This window comes from Rutilus rutilus (genome assembly GCF_951802725.1).
Source record: "Rutilus rutilus genome assembly, chromosome: 2".
Classification (NCBI taxonomy): Eukaryota; Metazoa; Chordata; class Actinopteri; order Cypriniformes; family Leuciscidae; genus Rutilus; species Rutilus rutilus.
This window is the reverse complement of record NC_140210.1, coordinates 47,249,861-47,269,523: the sequence shown is the minus strand read 5'-3', so window position 1 is coordinate 47,269,523 and position 19,663 is coordinate 47,249,861. Positions and strand designations below refer to the sequence as shown.

General features: G+C 42.0%; 1 long non-coding RNA gene across 1 annotated transcript; it reads left to right on the top strand.

The window, feature by feature from the left end:
• Positions 1 to 17,947: 17,947 nt before the first annotated feature.
• Positions 17,948 to 18,463, top strand: LOC311278286. Its single transcript, XR_014625405.1, has 3 exons — positions 17,948 to 18,163; positions 18,209 to 18,330; positions 18,401 to 18,463. It is a non-coding gene; the product is annotated as an uncharacterized lncRNA (long non-coding RNA).
• Positions 18,464 to 19,663: the final 1,200 nt, after the last annotated feature.

Sequence of the window (19,663 nt, the reverse complement as noted above, 5' to 3'; positions counted from 1 at the left end):
TAACAATATCATGCCCATATCGCCCAGCCCTAATTCTGAGTGCATCATACGAAACTTATCCATAGCTCCCAGAATGCATTGCACCATGAAGCATGTCACCATTGTTGAGATTCATATGCTGATTCTTGTTGTCTGTGTGCGAGTAAATCTCACAGGACCCCAAAATATATAAACGGTGTGTTAAAAATCATTTGACGTTCTGATTAAATTCTATTATTCTCTTGCTGTAGAATCACAACAATAAAACAAAATGAATAACATACTACCATATAACATGTAAACCTCACACATAATCAATGAGCTAAGCCACTACATGATGACTACACTCAATCAATTATACTCAATTATACTCAATCAATCAGCTTACAGCATCTGATTATATTTTCTCTTGCTGGTCTCACCATAACAAAAAGACACAGCTGCCAGAGAAAAACTTTTCTAGAGAAAAGTCAAGAGCCTGACTAAAGCACACACTGATCGCCACAATGGTAACATCAACTCAAACTATTACTTTCAAATAAGTAATCAACATCTAAACCTCTGTTAATTCTCAATAAGATTTTCTGTACACGTCTGACAGAAATAAAGTCAGTCTGGTTAGTAATAAGTGAAGCTGGTAATGCTGTTTGTGGAGTTGTTTAATCCGATCTTGAGAGATGTAATGTATTTTATCTTCAGTTGATTTCATCCAAGGCAGTGGCTGGAAGTAGGCCTAGTTCTTGTGTTTCTCTTTCCTTCAGTGATTATGCTTGTTAACAGCAGGTGTTCATCAATAATGCACTATCATTATTCAATCACTTAATTATCTCATTACCTCCAACACTGATTCAGTGTTACATTAAACAGCCTGTACTGTGCACACTAAGCAGTGTTCATTTCATCTGGGCAAACCCATGTGGGGCCTACATGGAAACCGAGGACAAAACTGGCTGGGTCCCAGTTAGATAGCCCAGGTCAAACCCATTTGGGCCCCACATGGCTGTGCTGGCTGGGTTAGAGCGTCCGTAGAAAGAAACGAATAGCTGCTCTGTCTGTCTGAAGACAGACGAGCGAGACACATAAGCTCTTAATGCCCTGACAGGGCAGAGCAAAGCGGCGTCCTTCTCTTCCTCAGGGACCGGTAAGGCCGACAGGGAAATTACCTGGGACCTGAACGGTGTGTTGAGGGATTTAGGAACATACCCGTGTCTCGGTTTGAGCCTGACAATTGAGTCATTTGGCCCAAACTCCATACATGTCGCGCTTACTGAAAGCGCTTGTAAGTCCCCCACACGCTTAACTGAAGCGAGAGCCAAAAGAAACGCTGTCTTGAAGGACAAGTGTTTGATATCCACAGATTGGATTGGCTCAAATGGGGCACCTTTCATGGCCTCCAAGACCGTGGAAAGGTCCCATATGGGAACTGAAGGGGGTCTGGGAGGGTTTAACCTCTTCGCTCCTCTTAGGAAGCGAATGACCAGATCGTTCTTCCCGAGTGACTGGCTTAGCGTTGGTTTAACAAACGCTGCTATAGCCGCCACATAGACCTTGAGCGTGGAAGGGGTTCTGCTCTTTTCCAGAAGCTCTTGTAGGAAGGAAAGAACGTTCGTCACCCCACAGTCCTGGGGTGACACGCCACGGGCTGTGCACCAGCTAGAAAACACAGACCATTTTGAGGAATAGAGCCGTCTCGTAGAGGGGGCTCTAGCCTGCGTGATCGTGTTTAGTACTCCCGAAGGGAGGTGAGCGGGTACCCATTGATGGCCCATACATGTAGGGCCCAAAGCTCCGGGCGAGGATGCCAAATCGAGCCCTTGGCCTGGGTGAGGAGGTCTCTCCTCAGTGGTATCGGCCATGGGGCAGAGCTCGCTAGTTGCATCAGAACTGGGAACCAGACCTGGTTTTTCCAGAACGGAGCTACTAGTAGCACCGAGCATCCACTTTCCCTGATCCGCTCTATTACCTGAGGTATGAGCGTAATGGGTGGAAAGGCATAGAGCGGGCAGCGGGGCCATACGTGGGCCAGCGCGTTCATGCTCTTGGAGAAGTATATCGGGCAGTGAGCGTTTTCTTGAGACGCAAACAGGTCTACTTTCGCTTTGCCGAACTTCTTCCACAGCAATTGGACTGTCTGTGGGTGTAGGGACCATTCTCCTGCCGGAACGTTGTTCCTGGACAGTCTGTCTGGTCCCAAATTCAAGTGGCCGGGCACATGAACTACTCTCAGTGAGCGCAAATTGTGCTGGGCCCAAACCAGGAGGTGTTCCGTCAGCCTGTGAAGGATTCGGGATCTGAGGCCTCCCTGGTGATTTATAAAGGCCACCACCGCCATGTTGTCCGAACGGACTAGAACGTGGTGTCCTGCTATCTGGGGATAGAAGTGCCTGAGCGCATTGTCGACTGCCATCATTTCCAAGCAGTTGATGTGTAGGAGCTTTTCTCGTTCTGACCATAGGCCAAAGAACGGTCTGCCCTCGAGCAGCGCTCCCCATCCCGAGGTGGAGGCGTTCGTGGACACCACCTTCACACTCGAGGAAGTCCTCAGGCTTACTCCTGACCGGTACCAGTCGGTCGCCGTCCAAGGTTTCAGAGCTGAAATGCATTTCTGATCGACCTTGAGGCGAAAAAGACCGGAAGTCCATGCTCAGCGCGGCACACGTGCTTGCAGCCAGAACTGAAGTGGGCGCATCCGAAGGAGCCCCAGCTGAAGTACTGGTGATGCTGCGGCCATGAGACCCAGCATCCTTTGAAACTGTTTGAGCGGGACCATAGCGCCGCGGCGGAAGCTTTCCGTCATACGCTGAACGGCCAGTGTGCGTCGTGGCGATAACTGAGCTGTCATTGACTGCGAGTTCAGATCTGTGCCCAGAAAGGATATTTCCTGACTGGGAGACAGAGAGCTCTTCGCCCAATTGACTGTGAGACCTAATTTCTCGAGGTGCTCGAGCAAAATGGTCATGTGTTCCATAAGCTCTGTACGAGACTGAGCCAGAACTAGCCAATCGTCCAAGTAGTTCAAAACTCGCATTCCCCGAATTTTCAGGGGAGCAAGGGCCGCGTCCATGCACTTCGTGAATGTACGGGGTGCTAAAGACAGGCTGAACGGTAGGACTGTATACTGATATGCCTGGCCCTCGAAGGCGAATCTCAAAAATCGCCTGTGACGAGACGCTATTTGTATCTGGAAATACACGTCTTTCAGATCTATCGACGCAAACCAGTCCCCCTGGCGAACTTGCGAGAGGATTTGTCTGGTCGTGATCATTCTGAACGGGCGCTTTGAAAGCGCTTTGTTCAGCCGTCTTAGATCTAAGATGGGTCTGAGACCCCCGTCTTTCTTTGGCACCAGGAAATATCTGCTGTACAGGCCCCCTTCGCTCTGAGCTAGAGATAGGGGTTCTATGGCCCCTTTGCTCAGTAGTTTCGCTATTTCGGCTCGAAGTAGATGAGCTACTTCCGTTTTCACCGTAGTTTCGACTCGCGCCTCGCAGCGGCGAGGGCGTCGAGCAAACTGTAGCGAATAGCCTCTTTTTATAATGTTCAGCACCCATTCTGACACCCCGGGAAGCTGTGCCCATGCAGTCGCATGAATAGCTAGGGGTTGAATGAAGTCTGTGCTCTGGCCGTGACAGTGTGGCGGCTGAAGAGCTTCTATGTGCTGAAACATAGATGCCGTGTTTGCGGCAGACGAGGCGGGGGGCGTGCTGATGACAGCGGGCAGCCCGCCCGCGCTCAACTCTGTTACAGCGAGTAGCTGAGAGGAGGCGAGTGGGCGAGACCCTTCGGGGTTTGACATGTCTGTGAGTGCATGAGGGCGCGCTACAGCGGGCACATGGGAAGCACTGAACACAACCTGGGTCTGTGACCGTGTGTGTTTTGGTTTCGTTTTTACAGAAACCGGGAGACATGCAGTGTGCAGTGTATGTGGGCACTGGGCTGTGGGCACATTCACTACATTTAACGCGCAATCGACCTGAGTCGATTTTATGAGCGCGAGCTCTGTGTGAAGAGCTGTGTTTGTGTGTAGGAATGAGCACGTTATAGTGGGCATTTTTTCTCAACTCGTAACACCATCGGCCGTGGCCGGAATACCAGAAATTACACTCTTTGAGGGATATATCTGGGTCGCCGTGACAACGGCGTTTGTAAGCAGGCAAGCGGGCCGTGTTACCGACTTGTTTACTGCTAAATAAGCTGGAACAGTCACATTTTCTGGAACTGAGCGAGCTGGTAGTTTTGGTGGAAGTCTGGCCGCAGCGGGACTTGAACACCGTCGTTTTCCTAGAAGGGCTAGGACGACTTCGAGGCCTCGGGCTTGATGTCAATCTTTGGCCGGGGACCACGTTGAGGGCGGCGGGCAGCAGAGCGAGAGCGCGGTCTCGAGCTTCGGGCCTGCTTCCTCTGTGAGGCGGCTGCGGCGGGCGGTGGCTGTGGCTGTGAGCTTCGAGCAGACGGCTGTTTAGAGCGACCTGTCGTGGAGCTAGCACGCTTAGGCAGGAAATGTTTCATGGCCTGCGATGTCTTCTGTACCTCAGCGAATCTGTCCGCAAAATCCTTGACGGACGATCCAAAGAGCCCAGCAGATGAGCGTCGGGAGCGTCGAGGAACGCGGCGCGCTCCGAGTCCGGCATCTCAGACAGTGTTAGCCACAAATGTCTCTCAGCAACGGTGAGAGAGGCCATAATTCGCCCCACGGCCTGTGCAGGGGATTTTGTAGCGCGAAGAGCGAGGTCTGTGGCGCTTCTTAAATCCGTGACGCTTACAGCTTCCAGTCCTTCCTCGTCAAGTTTGCAGAGAAGGTTGGCTTGGAAAACTTGTAGCGTGGCCATTGTATGCAACGCAGCTGCAGCCTGTCCAGCGGCGGTGTAAGCGCGGCCGTGCAGTGCTGAGGTGGTGCGGCAGGCTTTAGAGGTAAGTGCAGTCTTAGCGCGCCGTCCAGCGGAGGGCGGGCAAAGATGATACGCAACAGCTTCCTCTACAACCGGGAGGGACTGGTATCCTCTGTTTTTAGCATCATCAACAACGGAGAATGCAGCAGAAACAGAAGTTTTTACACGGGCTGGAAAGGGTGCAGACCAGGATTTCGCGAGTTCTTCGTGAAGCTCAGGAAGAAAAGGCGCGGGTCTAGACGGTGTAGCAACACGGTCCCCTTTTAGAAAGCAGCCATCCAGTCGGTTGCGTGCTGGCTCTACAGGCGTCGACCACTCGAGGCCGAGGCTCTCAACGGCCTGAGAGAGCAGACGCGTCAGCTCTGACTCAATGCTGGCCCGTTTCCCAGACGTTTCGCGAGCAGGGGGTGCGAGATCAACAGAGCTCGGATAATCCTCACTGCCTGACGCTAGGATAGAGCAGCTGTCCTCCTCCGCTATTTCCACATCATCAGACTCATCCGCGACGGAAACGGCGGCAGACAGCGGCCGTTGTCCGGGGGTGATAGACTCGAGTGAAGCGGGCGGTGAAGCTGGCAGGCGAACCGGCGAGCTTGCCTCGGTGGGAGGAGGTTCAGGGCCTCGCTGAGCGCGGCGCTTCTTACGGCGCGGCAGCGCGGCGGGCAGGGGTGCAGACTCGTGAAAGCGTGCCATGCGAGTCCGCAGAGTCGCCATTGACATCAGCTCGCAATGAGGGCATCCGCCATCGGCGAGCGCGAGAGCTGCATGATCTTCTCCCAGGCAGGAAACGCAGATAACATGGCGGTCCCCGTCGCTGAGAGGGGCTCTGCACGAGCCACAGAGAGTGCGAGACATCTTGAAAAAGACGCTCAGCTCTACAGAAGAGTAGAGCCTGTGCTTCAGTCCAGGAGAAGAGCTATAAACATTGATGATATGCTGCATGTTTCTTTTCTTTCTTTTTTTTAACAGACAGTGATGGTCCAGTGGAAATCTCTTTATTTACAAAAGTTTTGTTGTGGTTTCAAATGAAATTAGTTCACAGTAGTACTTTGCTCACGTTATCCTCACTGAACCTCATATCCTTGCCTAGAATGCCCCAGAATCTGTCAATTCTGTCTTCTTGGGGAGATGCTTGCTATCTGTCACCTGGTAGTCAATGAGTTCCTCTCTCAGCCTATCCTCATTCAAGCTCAACTGAGGGAACAGGGCTACTAGCCTTGTTCCTGTAAAATAAAATAAATAATGTTGCTAACTGAACATTGCTGATTTATTTAAACTATGCAATACCTCACAACAAGTTAATTGTAAACTGTCCCTAATCTCTACCTGTCCCTGGAGTGATGTCAAGCCGAGATGCAGGGTCCAGCACTCTCAGGTCCTTCAGGAGTTGGGAGTCAAGTGGAAAGCAGCTGAACATCTTTCTCAGAACTGCTTCATAGAAGGTTCTCACAGTTCTACAAGGTAATAGTAAAAACAACAACAATATGCATTAGATAGTAGGAAACATTTCAGGCACACAATAAGTTATTCCAGGCTGTCAAAAGATTAGATCATAATTATATTAAACTACAGAGTAATATACTCACTGAAAGATTTTTTTCTTGGATGAAACGGAGAGCTCTGCATTTCTGATGAATGCCTTCGTCTCTGCTCCAATGAAGAGATCTTCATCTGCCAACTGATGTCCCTCTCCATAGTTCACCTCCCTGAGAGGCACATCCAAGATGGCCCTGGCTGGTATTAGGTAGCCCAAAAACCGCCTGATCAGCCTGCACATCTCTTCTTCAAGCCTGATAATCTGTACTCCCTCTGCACTCAAAATAAAAATTATGTATAAACATAAGATTTATGTATTTGAATTGCATATAGAATTTCCATCCATTTGGATTACATAGTTTTAACATAAACCAATTAATAATCTGAATGTGATTTATATTTTTAAGTCATATATAAATGAAACAATTTATGTAATTGTATTAATAAACTGAATGTTATTCATATATGTCATTCATATGTAAATGAAAAGGGTAAGATTTATTTAATAGTACACAGAAAAAAAACGCCCATGTTAAATTAACACTTCTCAGTGTTCATATGTGTGCACACTACAGAGTTAAAGTACCATTGAAGCAGTGTTGAAGTTAATGAGATAATTAAGTGGTGATTGAGCATTAATTATGAACACCTGCTGTTAACAAGCAGACTCACTGAAGAACAGAGAAACACAAGAACTACAACTGACTTCAGCCACAGTCTTAGATGAAATCAACTGAAGAGAAAAGAAGACATTAAATTTCTCAGGATCTCTGCAGAGGAGGATTAAACAACTCCACAAACAGCATTACCAGATTGACTTTATTTAATTTCCGGTTTAATGAAATCAATAGTTGTATTTTAAAGTCACCATGATGGTGGTTAGCGTTTGCTTTAGTTGGGCTCTTGACCCTTGACTGTATAATGTAAACTTTTCTTTGGCTGTTAAACTTATGTGTTTATAAAGCACAATTGTTATAGCTAAGAAAGCCATGAGAAAATGAGATCGGTGATGTTGGCTGTTTATTGATGATGGAATCATCATGCAATTTCCTCAATCCCTGATCTTATGCAGTATCTAATGTTTTGATTATATGGGACTTGTGGTTTTAATTTTGTTTTATTCATAATAGAAGTAATTTGATTCTATAGTATATCTAGCAGTGTCATTGATCAAATACCTTCTTTTTTTATTTTTTTTTTTATACTTAGTGCACACAAACTTAAATCTATGGCATTACTTAGTGGGTTTATAAGTGTTGCCACAACAAATGTGCTTTATACACACACAATTATAGCAACCAGAGAAAATTAATACTAAAAAGTTAAGGGTCAAGAGTCCAACTAAAGCAAACACTAACCACCATCATGGTGACTTTAAAATACAACTATTGATTTAATTAAAACGGAAATTAAATAAAGTCAATCTGGTAATGCTGTTTGTGGAGTTGTTTAATCCTCCTCTGCTGAGATCTTCACAGATTTAATGTCTTCTTTTATCTTCAGTTGATTTCATCTAAGACTGTGGCTGAAGTCAGTTGTAGTTCTTGTGTTTCTCTGTTCTTCAGTGATTCTGCTTGTTAACAGCAGGTGTTCATAATTAATGCTCAATCACCACTTAATTATCTCATTAACTTCAACACTGCTTCAATGGTACTTTAACTCTGTAGTGTGCACACATATGAACACTGACAAGTGTTAATCTAACATGGGCGTTTTTCTGTGTATTATTACACAAATCTTACCCATTTCATTTACATATGACTGACATATATGAATCACATTCAGTTTATTAATACAATTACATAAATCTTATCCGTTTAATTTGTATATGACTTAAAAATATGAATCACATTCAGATTATTCATTGGTTTATGTTAAAACTATATAATCCAAATGGATAGAAATTCTATATGCAATTCAAATACATAAATCTTATGTTTAGACATAATCTTTTTTTTTTTGAGTGTGACTGTAGACAGTACAAGTAGCCACAATAAAATAAATGAAATAATACATATTATCGTATGTGATTGTTAATCTGTTATTCTGACATTATCCCAAGAGGTCATGACACCCACCTGAAAGGAAATATTAAATTCAGCTAAAGGCTTAAGGGCAACACTCAGGAACATGAGGTATGTTTTCATAACTGGATCACGGAGATAGTTTGCCAGATTATGAACTTTGGCATTCCTCTCCACCTCCTCATGACTGTCAAAGTATGCCTATAGATTTAGGCATATAGGGTGGCAATATATGGTTAAAAAAAAAAAAAAAAAATGTAATGGAAACATTTTCAAGATATCTGCTGAGAGTTTACCATTACCCACTAAGCAAAATGATGTCCGAAAGACGTCTTTTCAATGTCTTTGTTACAAAAATCGGACGTTGAAATGACGTCCACTGAGGAGCCAGAATGAAAGTTTTTATGACGTCTTTTTTTGACGTGTTCTGGACGTCCGATATAGACGTTCATCGAACCTTCGTACAAGGTTAAAACTAGTTCAGATGTGGCCATTGTGGACATATTTCAACATAATTTATGGTCTCATTTAGACATAATTACTTTGACTATTGCTGTCAGATGATCTTAGTGAGAATTAACAGAGGTTTAGCTGTTGATATTTGTTTAATTTGAAGTGTCACCATTGTGGTGATCAGTGATTGCTTTAGTTGGGCTCTTGGTCCCCTTTCTTTATACTTTAACTTTTCTTTGGATGCTGTTACAGTGTGTTTGTGTAACACAATTGTTGTGGCAGAGAAAGCCTAGAAAAAGTTTGAGGTGTTATCAGCTAAATGTTGATGATGACATAATCATCACAAAATGGGCATCTAATATTGTTTAAAGTTTTGTATTTATATTTGGCATTTATAACCACCAACCTTGTGGAACTGCAATATTGGTGCCAAAAGCATTAAAATGATCACTTATTTGAAGGTGGATAAATAGCATGTGCTCAACAGCATGATGTTTTGTGCAAATGTATCATATAGTCACACACAGACATCAAGATTGTGCATATGATTCACAACAATGGTGACAAAAAAATAAAAGCTTCATGCTGCAATGCATGATGGGTAGCTTTCGTAGTACAAAACTCATCCTTAATTCCCAAGCTTTTTTGTTTTGATTGTCACCGTTGTTGTGATTCATATCCGAAATCTTGATGTCTGTGTGTGACTACATGATACATTTGCTCAAAACATGTGTACATGCTTTATATACCTTCAAATAATTGATCATTTTAATGCTTTCGGCACCAATAATGCAGTTCCACAAGGTTGGTGGTTATAAATGCCAAATATAAACACAAAACTTTGAACACAATATTAAAGGCCCATTTTGTGATGATTATGTCTTCATCAACATTGAGCTGATAACACCTCAAACTTTTTCTAGGCTTTCTCTGCCACAACAATTGTGTTACACAAACACACTGTTACAGCAGCCAAAGAAAAGTTAAAGTATAAAGAAAGGGGACCAAGAGCCCAACTAAAGCAATCACTGATCACCACAATGGTGACACTTCAAATTAAACAAATATCAACAGCTAAACCTCTGTTAATTCTCACTAAGATCATCTGACAGCAATAGTCAAAGTAATTATGTCTAAATGAGACCATAAATGATGTTGAAATATGTCCACAATGGCCACATCTGAACTAGTTTTAACCTTGTACGAAGGTTCAATGAACGTCTATATCAGAACACGTCAAAAAAAGACGTCATAAAACCTTTCATTCTGGCTCCTCAGTGGACGTCATTTCAACGTCCGATTTTTGTAAGAAAGACATTGAAAAGACGTCTTTCGGACATCATTTTGCTTAGTGGGTACAATCCTACCTGTAGAGCATCCCACTGGTTCAGTACTCTCTGAATGCATGTAAGCAGACTGAGCCATCTAGTACTGCAGTACCTCAGCAGCTTCAGGTTGTCAGAGTCTGTGAACTCTACAAACTGCTTGTAGAGCTCACATCTCTTTGCACTGAAAGGAGACAATGATTTTGAGTTTAGTAAGTGGTCTCAGATTGCTTAAAGGGATACTCCACTTTAAAATATATACTCACCCTCATGTTGTTTCAAACCTGTATGAATTTCTTTCTTCTGCTGAACAGAAAGGAAGATATTTAGAAGAATGTCAGTAACCAGACAGTTTCTGGTCTCATTGACTTCCATAGTATATTTTTTTCCTACTATGGAAGTCAATGAGACCAGAAACTGTCTGGTTACTGACATTCTTCTAAATATCTTCCTTTCTGTTCAGCAGAAGAAAGAAATTCATACAGGTTTGAAACAACATGAGGGTGAGTATATGATGACAGAATTGTAATTTTAAAGTGGAGTATCCCTTTAAGGTTTAATTATTAGATATAGAGTTGTGTGTGTGTGTGTGTGTGTGTGTGTGTGTGCACTTTTATTTTACATTTACCTTTTGTCAAAGTGGGTGTATATCCCAACAAAAATGTCCTCTACTGGAAGTTTGGTTGCTTTGATGCCACAACCAGTGGCAAGCTGGACAAGGTGGCAAATGCAGCCAAGGTCCTGGACATTAGGCTGACTTCCTCTTAGTCTGCTAATCACTGAATTGTGTCTGCCTTTCATTACACTTGCATTGTCAGAGTTGAAGGCAATGACATTCTCCCATGGAATGCCTCTTTTGCTATTGGAAAAGGGAAATCAAAACAACATGCCCATAATTACAAAATAAACTATTTGACAAAAGCTTTTATGTAAACTGTGATCACATGAAACTTAAATAAAAAAGATTTTCTAGTTGTTATAATTAAATGCAAACTAGATAAACACATTGCAGTTCCCTCACCTCAATGCTTTGGACAGCTTTTCAAACAGGTTTTCTGCATTACCCACATTGCATATGGGCATTTCAAGGAACTTTGTTATCACCTCCAGATTGGACTCATCATAAATTCTTGCAAGGATGACAAATTCTTTGTCGGTTTTTCTGTTGTTTGATTCATCGCACAACAATGAAAAAGGCTGAGATTTACATAACCTTGCTACATCCTCATCAAGTTCCACAGCTATGGCACCTGTTAAGCAAAAGTGTCGAGTTACTTTAGACTACACCATGGGAACATCATTATCAAGGTTTCGATTAGATTGTCCTATTCATTTTGAAGCAACGCATTTTTTAATTCTATATCTTACCTTTGAGGAGTTGCGTGGCTTTAGTTCTCTTACGAGAGGTCTCTCTTACTGCGTAAGTATCTTACGCTAGGGGAAAATCCCTTTTCCACGAGATACTGAAGCCAAGAAAATTATCCTTAATTTTGTATTATTGTAAAACGCGTTGCGGCAGCATGCAGACATAGGCAAGACGGCTCGCGTGCCTATTGGCTGCTCTGCGGCAACTGCAGCAGCCTATCGAGCGAGGCCTAGCGCCCACTGCTTCGCGCCCACTGCGTCACGTCCCGCCGAAATGGGCGTGGCCTAGGCCTATAAATTCAGCTCGCAGGCAGCTATTTCTGATTTTTCATCTCTTCAGCGAAGCACTCGCATCGCTGGATCCCGAGAGAAGCCGCGCCGTCTGAAGAAGCCTCTGCAGCGGGACGTGTCGCCTCTGAAGTCGCTGGCCGCGCCGCTGGCCGCGCCGCCTTCAACCGCGCCGCCTTCAACCGCCTTCCAGCCGCGCTATCCGGCGCTCATATCCTTTTTCTCTCTTCTGCGTGTGTGTTCGCCCGCGCGGACCGGCACGTCATTGTTGATACTGGAGCACTGTCTATGAGCAGAATGGCGTAAAAGCGATTGTGGTGTTCTGTTCTTGGGTGTAATAAGGAACACTAAAACAATAATATTTCTTAATACACAATTAAACTTTACACTGCATTTAAATACTTTATATAGCTGAAACTTCACTTTATTGAGTAAAAACAGTGAAATGACAAACTTTAAATGAACTCAGAGCACTTGCAGTTACTGAACCTGGACTTTACACCTCTGCATAGCAATGCCACATGTCAGCCAAGAGCAAAGAAATAAACCAGAACTGGACCTTATCGTAGCCAAAAAATCTGTGTATATTAAATATGGAGTAATTTCAGCCACAATCTTAGATGAAATCAAATGAAGACAAGAGACATTAAATCTGTGAAGATCTCAGCAGAGGAGGATTAAACAACTCCACAAACAGCATTACCAGCTTCACTTATTACTAACCAGACTGACTTTATTTCTGTCAGACGTCTACAAAAGTATTTTTTTTGTGTGGCAGATATTCAAGTGAATTTGGTCATAGGATAAACATGTGATCATCACAAAGAGTTCTCTTAATATGCCAAACTTTTTGGGCATCAAGCACTTTATTTTTTATTTTTTTTATTTTTTTGTGGCAGATATAAGTGAATTTGGTCATAAACGTGATCATCGCAAAGAGTTGTATTACAATCTTTTACTTTGAGTGAATGCTTTTACTTTCAACCTTTCTTGGGCATAGTTAACTGTAGGAAGTAATATTTCACATTACTTTAATTTTACTTTGTTGACATTGTCATTTCCGGATACTTGATTATGGTTTTCAGTATTTCTATTCATTAAAAATGAACAAGTTCTGATTTGCAAATGGACTTATTGTATTCATTATTTATTTTATTTTTTTTGCTTTATAGTGGTCATTATATTTACATTTATATATATATATATATATATATATATATATATATATATATATATATATATATATATTGGTTGTAATTATTACATTGCAATTGGTTGATGAAATATTTATTAAAATTAAGATACAATTTATACAAAACGAAATTTCCTCTAAAGAAAGGCTTTCTACAAAGCAAAACTTAATGAAGTCGTAAAAATCATGTCTGACGATTTACAAAACTTAATTAAAAAACATGTCTCCCAATATATTGCGCATTGTAGTCCTAGCTTTTATTTATATCTTAAATGATTGAGGTCGGTCAGGGGGTAGGCTACTTTGCTGAGAATTTTTTGATGGGGGTAGCCTACGTTATTGAGAAAATATTAAGCACTGCTATAGGCAGTGTAATTTTTTTTTGTTCCGTTACCTAACCCGCGTTTTGAGTGGCCGGATCCCCTCCCCTCCCCATTCCAATATTTTCCCACTAAACCCATCACTTGCAACTACTTTGGTCACACCAAAATCAACTAGCTTCTCATTTTGATCCATGTGAAGTTTGTGTCCGGCGTATTCGGCGTAGTAAACATGAGGGTTTGTTTGACGAGCGGTTCCCTCTCTTCTCATTTAAATGTGTAGGCTGGAGTCATTTGAGCCAATGCGCGCCTGACGCTCCTTTCTCCAAGCCTGAATCCCGAGGCTCGTCACATGCGGTGCATGCGGTGACCGCTGATCCAACAACCGCATCCACTCCACTTCTGCCAAGCCGTGCATAATCAAAGCGATGAATGTTTCTTGAAGCGCAAAATTGATAAATAGACGACCTCGTCGCCTGTGGAGTCCTGACAGACAGGGTTCCTTGTCTCCTTAGAAAATTATAAAACCAGTCTTTCCCTGCCATCTTGCGCTCTGAATTAAAACAATGGATCAAGCCTAACCTCTCTGACAGGTCAAAGGCCAGCCTCCTTACATCCATCGTTGAAAGCCCAAACAATGCCCCCTCCATTGATTGGATGTGATCAGTTAACTGGAGCTCAAATGATGGCGTAAAAACTGGTTTGCGGCCTAAACAATCCAGGCTCCAAAACTTTCTTATCCCTATGCCGCCTCAAGGTCTTTGGGGGGACTCCAAATTGATGAGCTGCAGCTTTCAAAGCAGTTCCCTCTTCAATAGCTCTGAGGGCATTTTGTAGAGCTTGTGCTGTATAAGCATCACGGTTACTTTTTCTTTTATATGTCCGCATCTATAAGGAGAGAAAAAAATATATATGAGGATGAGATTTCTACACTAGGCCTATATGGGGTTGATAATTGATGTATTTGTTCACCACTATCACCAAGACAAACAGAAACCCCTTAATAAATATCAAACTTTAGTCTTAAATACTAACAAAATTAGTATATTTATGTAGTGAAATATATTCAATAAATGCATTAAAAGCCACTATGTTTTATCATTGGGTTACCTAACCACCTTTAAACAGTGAGCTAACTGTGCTAGCAAACTAGCTAGCTAATGCTCACTTGAGGTAAATTTTTCATGTTTTGTTCAAATATTTACATTTTACCACCTAGTTATACTGCAGGAAGTGTAAAACAAAGGATTTGATAGAGAGAAATATGTTATTATAGTAATTATGATAGAGAGAAACTATGCCCCCTGGTGGGCGTTTTACCCCTCAGTGTAGGGGCCGATTTACTCCACAAGCTATGACTTTAAAAAATATATAATTATTTACCATATAAATAACATATGCTCTCAAACTACAGACTTCACTATTCCTCTATCATACATCACTGTGATATCCTGCAGAACAATATTCTCTTAAACACTTCTTCACTAATATCTTAAAATTAAAGCACTTACCATGTAATCCTCTTCTCTTCAAATACGTTTCTGGTGTCAGCTCTTCTCAGGGGCGTAGCCAGGACATTTTTTCTGGGGGGGCCAGCTTGGGCCAGTCTTTTATTTGGGGTGGCACTTGATTGTCAAAAACTACTATTTTAAAACTCACGCACCGCGTCACTCAGAGTAGCGGTTTTCCCACGGCTCGTCAGGCCATAAACAATGGATTGAACTTCCTTATGGGCACTAATAATGTCTTATTGATAATCCATGTTATTGGGATGGGTGCTTAGAAAATGTGCGAGTGCGATGTGTCATGATTATGTGAGGGGTTAGGGACCTTAACATGAGACGGGGATGTTTTTAGTGCAAATGACAGAAAGACACATAATTTGTCATTTAGGCGATAATTTATTTAGGTAAACCATAGCATTTTAAGTGCAATATTCAATTTATTATTATGCGTTGTCGGTGGGGGCGACATTGCAAGTATTGTACATTAATTCAAGTATATTATGTTTACAGAAGAAGGTTTGAATACAATGGCGGGCGAAGAGGAAAAATTATGCGAGCTTATATTTACATCCAAGTGTGTCAGTGTGTGTGTGTGTGTGTGTGTGTGTGTGTGTGTGTGTGTGATTTTGGTTGGGTGACAGTTGTAGGTTACAGTTTGACAAAAGCACAATGTTGTGTTTTACATAAATATAAGTTTAACGATGTCCTGAACAAAATGACGGAGTACGTTTTTTGTTTTTGTTTCCACTGTTCGATCGCGCCCGCGCCTCTCTCTCTCTCTCTGACACACACATTCCAGCATTGCAATCTTGACATTGCAGCCTGTTATTATGCGGTGTTTACACCAAACGCGAAAAGAGCGTCAAATTCGCGTCTAGTTCGATGCTTGAACGTTCTGAATCCATTCGCGCGTCCAGAGCGAAAGCGAGCTTTTGAAGCGAAATAGACGGGCATTCAGTGCTATGACTCTACGGGAGCGCGTCGCTCGCGTTGACTATGTAACGGCCCTAAGTGACACATTGGAATTGAATTAAGCTAGCTAGCAAGCTAGCGCTAGATAATCATACAAGTTTGCAAAAATAGCAGCAGCCCTACTCAACTCACTCTGCCACCCTTCCTCTATGTCGACACATTCTTACACATTAAACTGAGTGAGAAGATAACAATATAATCTTATCATTTCAATTATGCTTTCAAGTATCACCAACTTACTCACGTGTTAGTGGTATCCAGTGCTAGTCTAGCTGCTACTCTCCATTAAAGCGCTGTCAGAATGCAGGCACGTAATGTCTTGCACTGTTGATGGGGGCGTGACCCAACATGTTGCTAATATGGGGCTTGTAGCGTAAGTGACAAATGACTTGATAAAAAAATAGTGATGCATACATTTCAGCTTCCTTTAGACCGTTTCTGTTCAGGAGGTTTTTTTTTAATTAAATTTATTTTCCCCCTCCTGAGACTGGGGGTGGGGCCGTGAGGTTGGGGGGGCCGGCAGGGTGGCCGAGCCTTGACCAATGGTGGCCGTGGCCCCCCCTGGCCACCACGTAGCTACGCCCCTGGCTCTTCTCCATGAAGATGTGTATATCCCCGTTGTCAACGTAGTGCATAGCAACAGTAAAAATGCATCTTGACTCCCTCTAGTGGTTATTTTGGGAAAAACAGGTGGGAGGCGTTTCCCCCCCCCACTCTACCTCTATAATAGGTTATTCCCAGACAGCAACATAGTGTTGGCCAGATCCGGCCCACATCTGGTACACTTGGATTCCACACAGCCCAGATGTGGTCCGGATCTGGGCCGAAACTATAATATGTTGCTGTCTAGGTTTTTAAAGAGTAATAGATGAATAGATATACACATGAAGGCATCCATTCAATGTCTCTGTTCTTCTGATCATCATCCTCTCTGTCACTGAGCACCACAGTATTGCAACTAAAAATAAAACAGTTTAAGAAATGAAAATTACTTCATGTGTCTCATAAAAGAAACACTGTTAAAGCTGAATGATAGAAAGTGTGCTTATGTTTATACACTAGAGGGGGCTAAAGATCATTCTCACACAGTGGACAGTCTATTCAAGAATTTGTGGATTTGCAGGAATTGTAATTCTAGTTTAATTAATCTGTTTATCTCTCAGAAAGTTTTACATTTGTCACTTGAGGCAGTGTAAAACATTTTAAGAAAGAGCCTGTTACAAAAGCACAGATCCAACATTTTTCATAGAGTTTGGGTCTGAGGAGAGTTTCAGGAAGTCTATATTCACATTAAATGCAAATGTCTATGGACACACCTGGACCTCAAAGACACATCCAGGATGAAGGAAGAGCTCGAAAGTGCAGTAAGCAGAGTTTAATTTGGGTTCATGAAATTAGAACTGTTAGATTTCAATCATTGTTTTCCAAGACCAATAGTCAATGTATTGACAAATAATTATTTTATATTCTTACTTTTTTCCAGCATATGTTCTTGTTTGCATATTTTACAGTAGTAAAATATTTTACTTACAAATGTTGATTTTAACCTTATATATGAAGTTCTGTGATGAAACTCTATATGGTCCATATCGCAGGCCACGTTTACACGTACATGATATTTCCTTTCGTTTGTGCCCTTCGTTTACACACAAACAGAGAATTCGCCTCTGAAAATGATTCTTTCTAAAAACTAGATTTTGGAAAACTTTGTTTGCACGTTTGCATGTAAACTGAGAAAACTGAGTTTTAGGCAGCTGACGTCACAGTATGCGACAGAACTTGCACCTGCATCAAAAGAGAAAGAGGAAGTGATACATTGCTGTTGTTGCTTTTTTTCTGATTGGCTAGCGTGGGCTTGAGCTTCTCCTTATACTGCCACCTACAGGTTTGGCATGCTCTTGATGGCATATATACACGGGTTTGTGTAAACGAACACTTTTCTGAAAACTGACAGTTGTGCACAATGTTATTTTTGAAAACAGAGAGGGTGAAATGTCCATTTATGAAAATGGCCGGCCACGTGTAAACGTAGCCTCAATCTGCTTGCAATGACATCATCTCTACAGGGCACAGCTGATTGGTTCCTGCTGTATCTGTAGCCAATAAGCTTTTTTGCTCAACATTCAAATACTTGCCTAGTTCATTTGCTGTTGTCGTGTCATGACAGAACAGACAATGGAGTGTATTCATTGATATCTGTGTTTTGTCAGGAGGAAGCAGGTCTTTGGTGTTGATCACAGTGTGTCTCGGGATCCTTTGTCTTCTTCTGATTGCAGCCGTCACACTGCAGCACTTTCAGTGCTCTTCTAAACGAGGTTAGTTTTACGTACATTTCTTTTTTCCAGTTGTGTTTCTTTTAGGATTTCTGTGGGGTCCAAATGGCTTGTTTATGTCCAGTAAGCGGATGAGCTGGTCTGACAGCAGGCAGTACTGCAGAGATCGAGGAGCTGATCTGGTCATTATCAACACTGAAGAGAAACAGGTGAGATTGTGTGAGTGACTGTTAATGAATGAGAGGAATCACACTTATTCCTGTCTTTATTCACACACAGAGGCACATAAGTTCATTCATCAATGAGAAAGTGTGGATTGGTTTGTCTGAGATTGAGAACGAGTGGATCATGAAATGTGTGGATAATTCACCCATGAAACAAGGGTAAGTGCAAAATACTCACAGAAAATCATGTGTATTTATTTATTTTAGTATTTTTAATTCCCATTTTAAAAATAAGAACATCTGAACCTCCAGGAAATTGCTGAAGACAGCTTTTCCACAAACACAAGCAGCAAAACCACAAAAGGCACTCCTCAAACACAGTAGTATGAGTCTGCAGGGAGTTTATAAGTTGGACTTCAAGTCTTTATTCTTGTCGAAGGCCAGTGTGAAATGAAGCACTTCCTGTGAAGGTTTTACTGTAAAAACACTACTCATCATTCTGAGGACCACACCTCATCTGTGAAGACGTGCTGTCAGACACAGTTAATAATGGATTCAGAAGACATTTATCAAAATGTTGAACGCAGAGATATTAGGAACACAACTGGACCTCCAACACAGAGTAACGACCAGGATAAAGGAAAAAATGAAATGCGCAGTAAGCAGAAAATTACTTTAAAGTATTTATGTCACAGATGGTGTTGTTAATGGTGTTACTAATGATTGAGGAAATGAGAAGTGTTACATACAGTTTAAAATATATGTTCTAAGAACAATATATCAGTGTTTCTGTTTTTATATTTAATGTATTAGCATGGATTATTTTTAAACCGTGTTCTTATTTGGACTTTATTGTATATCAGTGTTTGTCTTATAAAAGAATATACTGTAAAAGCTCTATCTACAGCATTATCTAAATACAAGGGTAGAGTACATAAAAAGGTTGATTTGAAACTTAATTTCTAATAATATGAAGGGTATGGAAGTAAAATATTGACAATGTATTTGAAACAAAAAAACTTGTTGAATTGCAATAATTGAAAAAATAAATGCATTGCATAGACCGTGCTTGAATTTTAGGCCTCGTCCACACAGAGATGCGTTTAGCTGTATACGTAAAAAAATGTTTATCGTATCAGCATTTCGACCAGATGATCTGGCGTTTCGGGAGCCAGACACCGCTACTTCACGTAACTTCAACAACAACTGCGGACTACATGCTTGTGTTCGTGCTGCAGAAGCTACTGAGCCTCTTTTATTTATTTATTTATTATTTAGGCTACTTCAATTTGTATTTTTTTTTATTCTTTCTTATGCTATGATGCCTGTTGTCTGATTAAGACATTTCATATTTTGTACCAGGCCATTTATAGTTGTT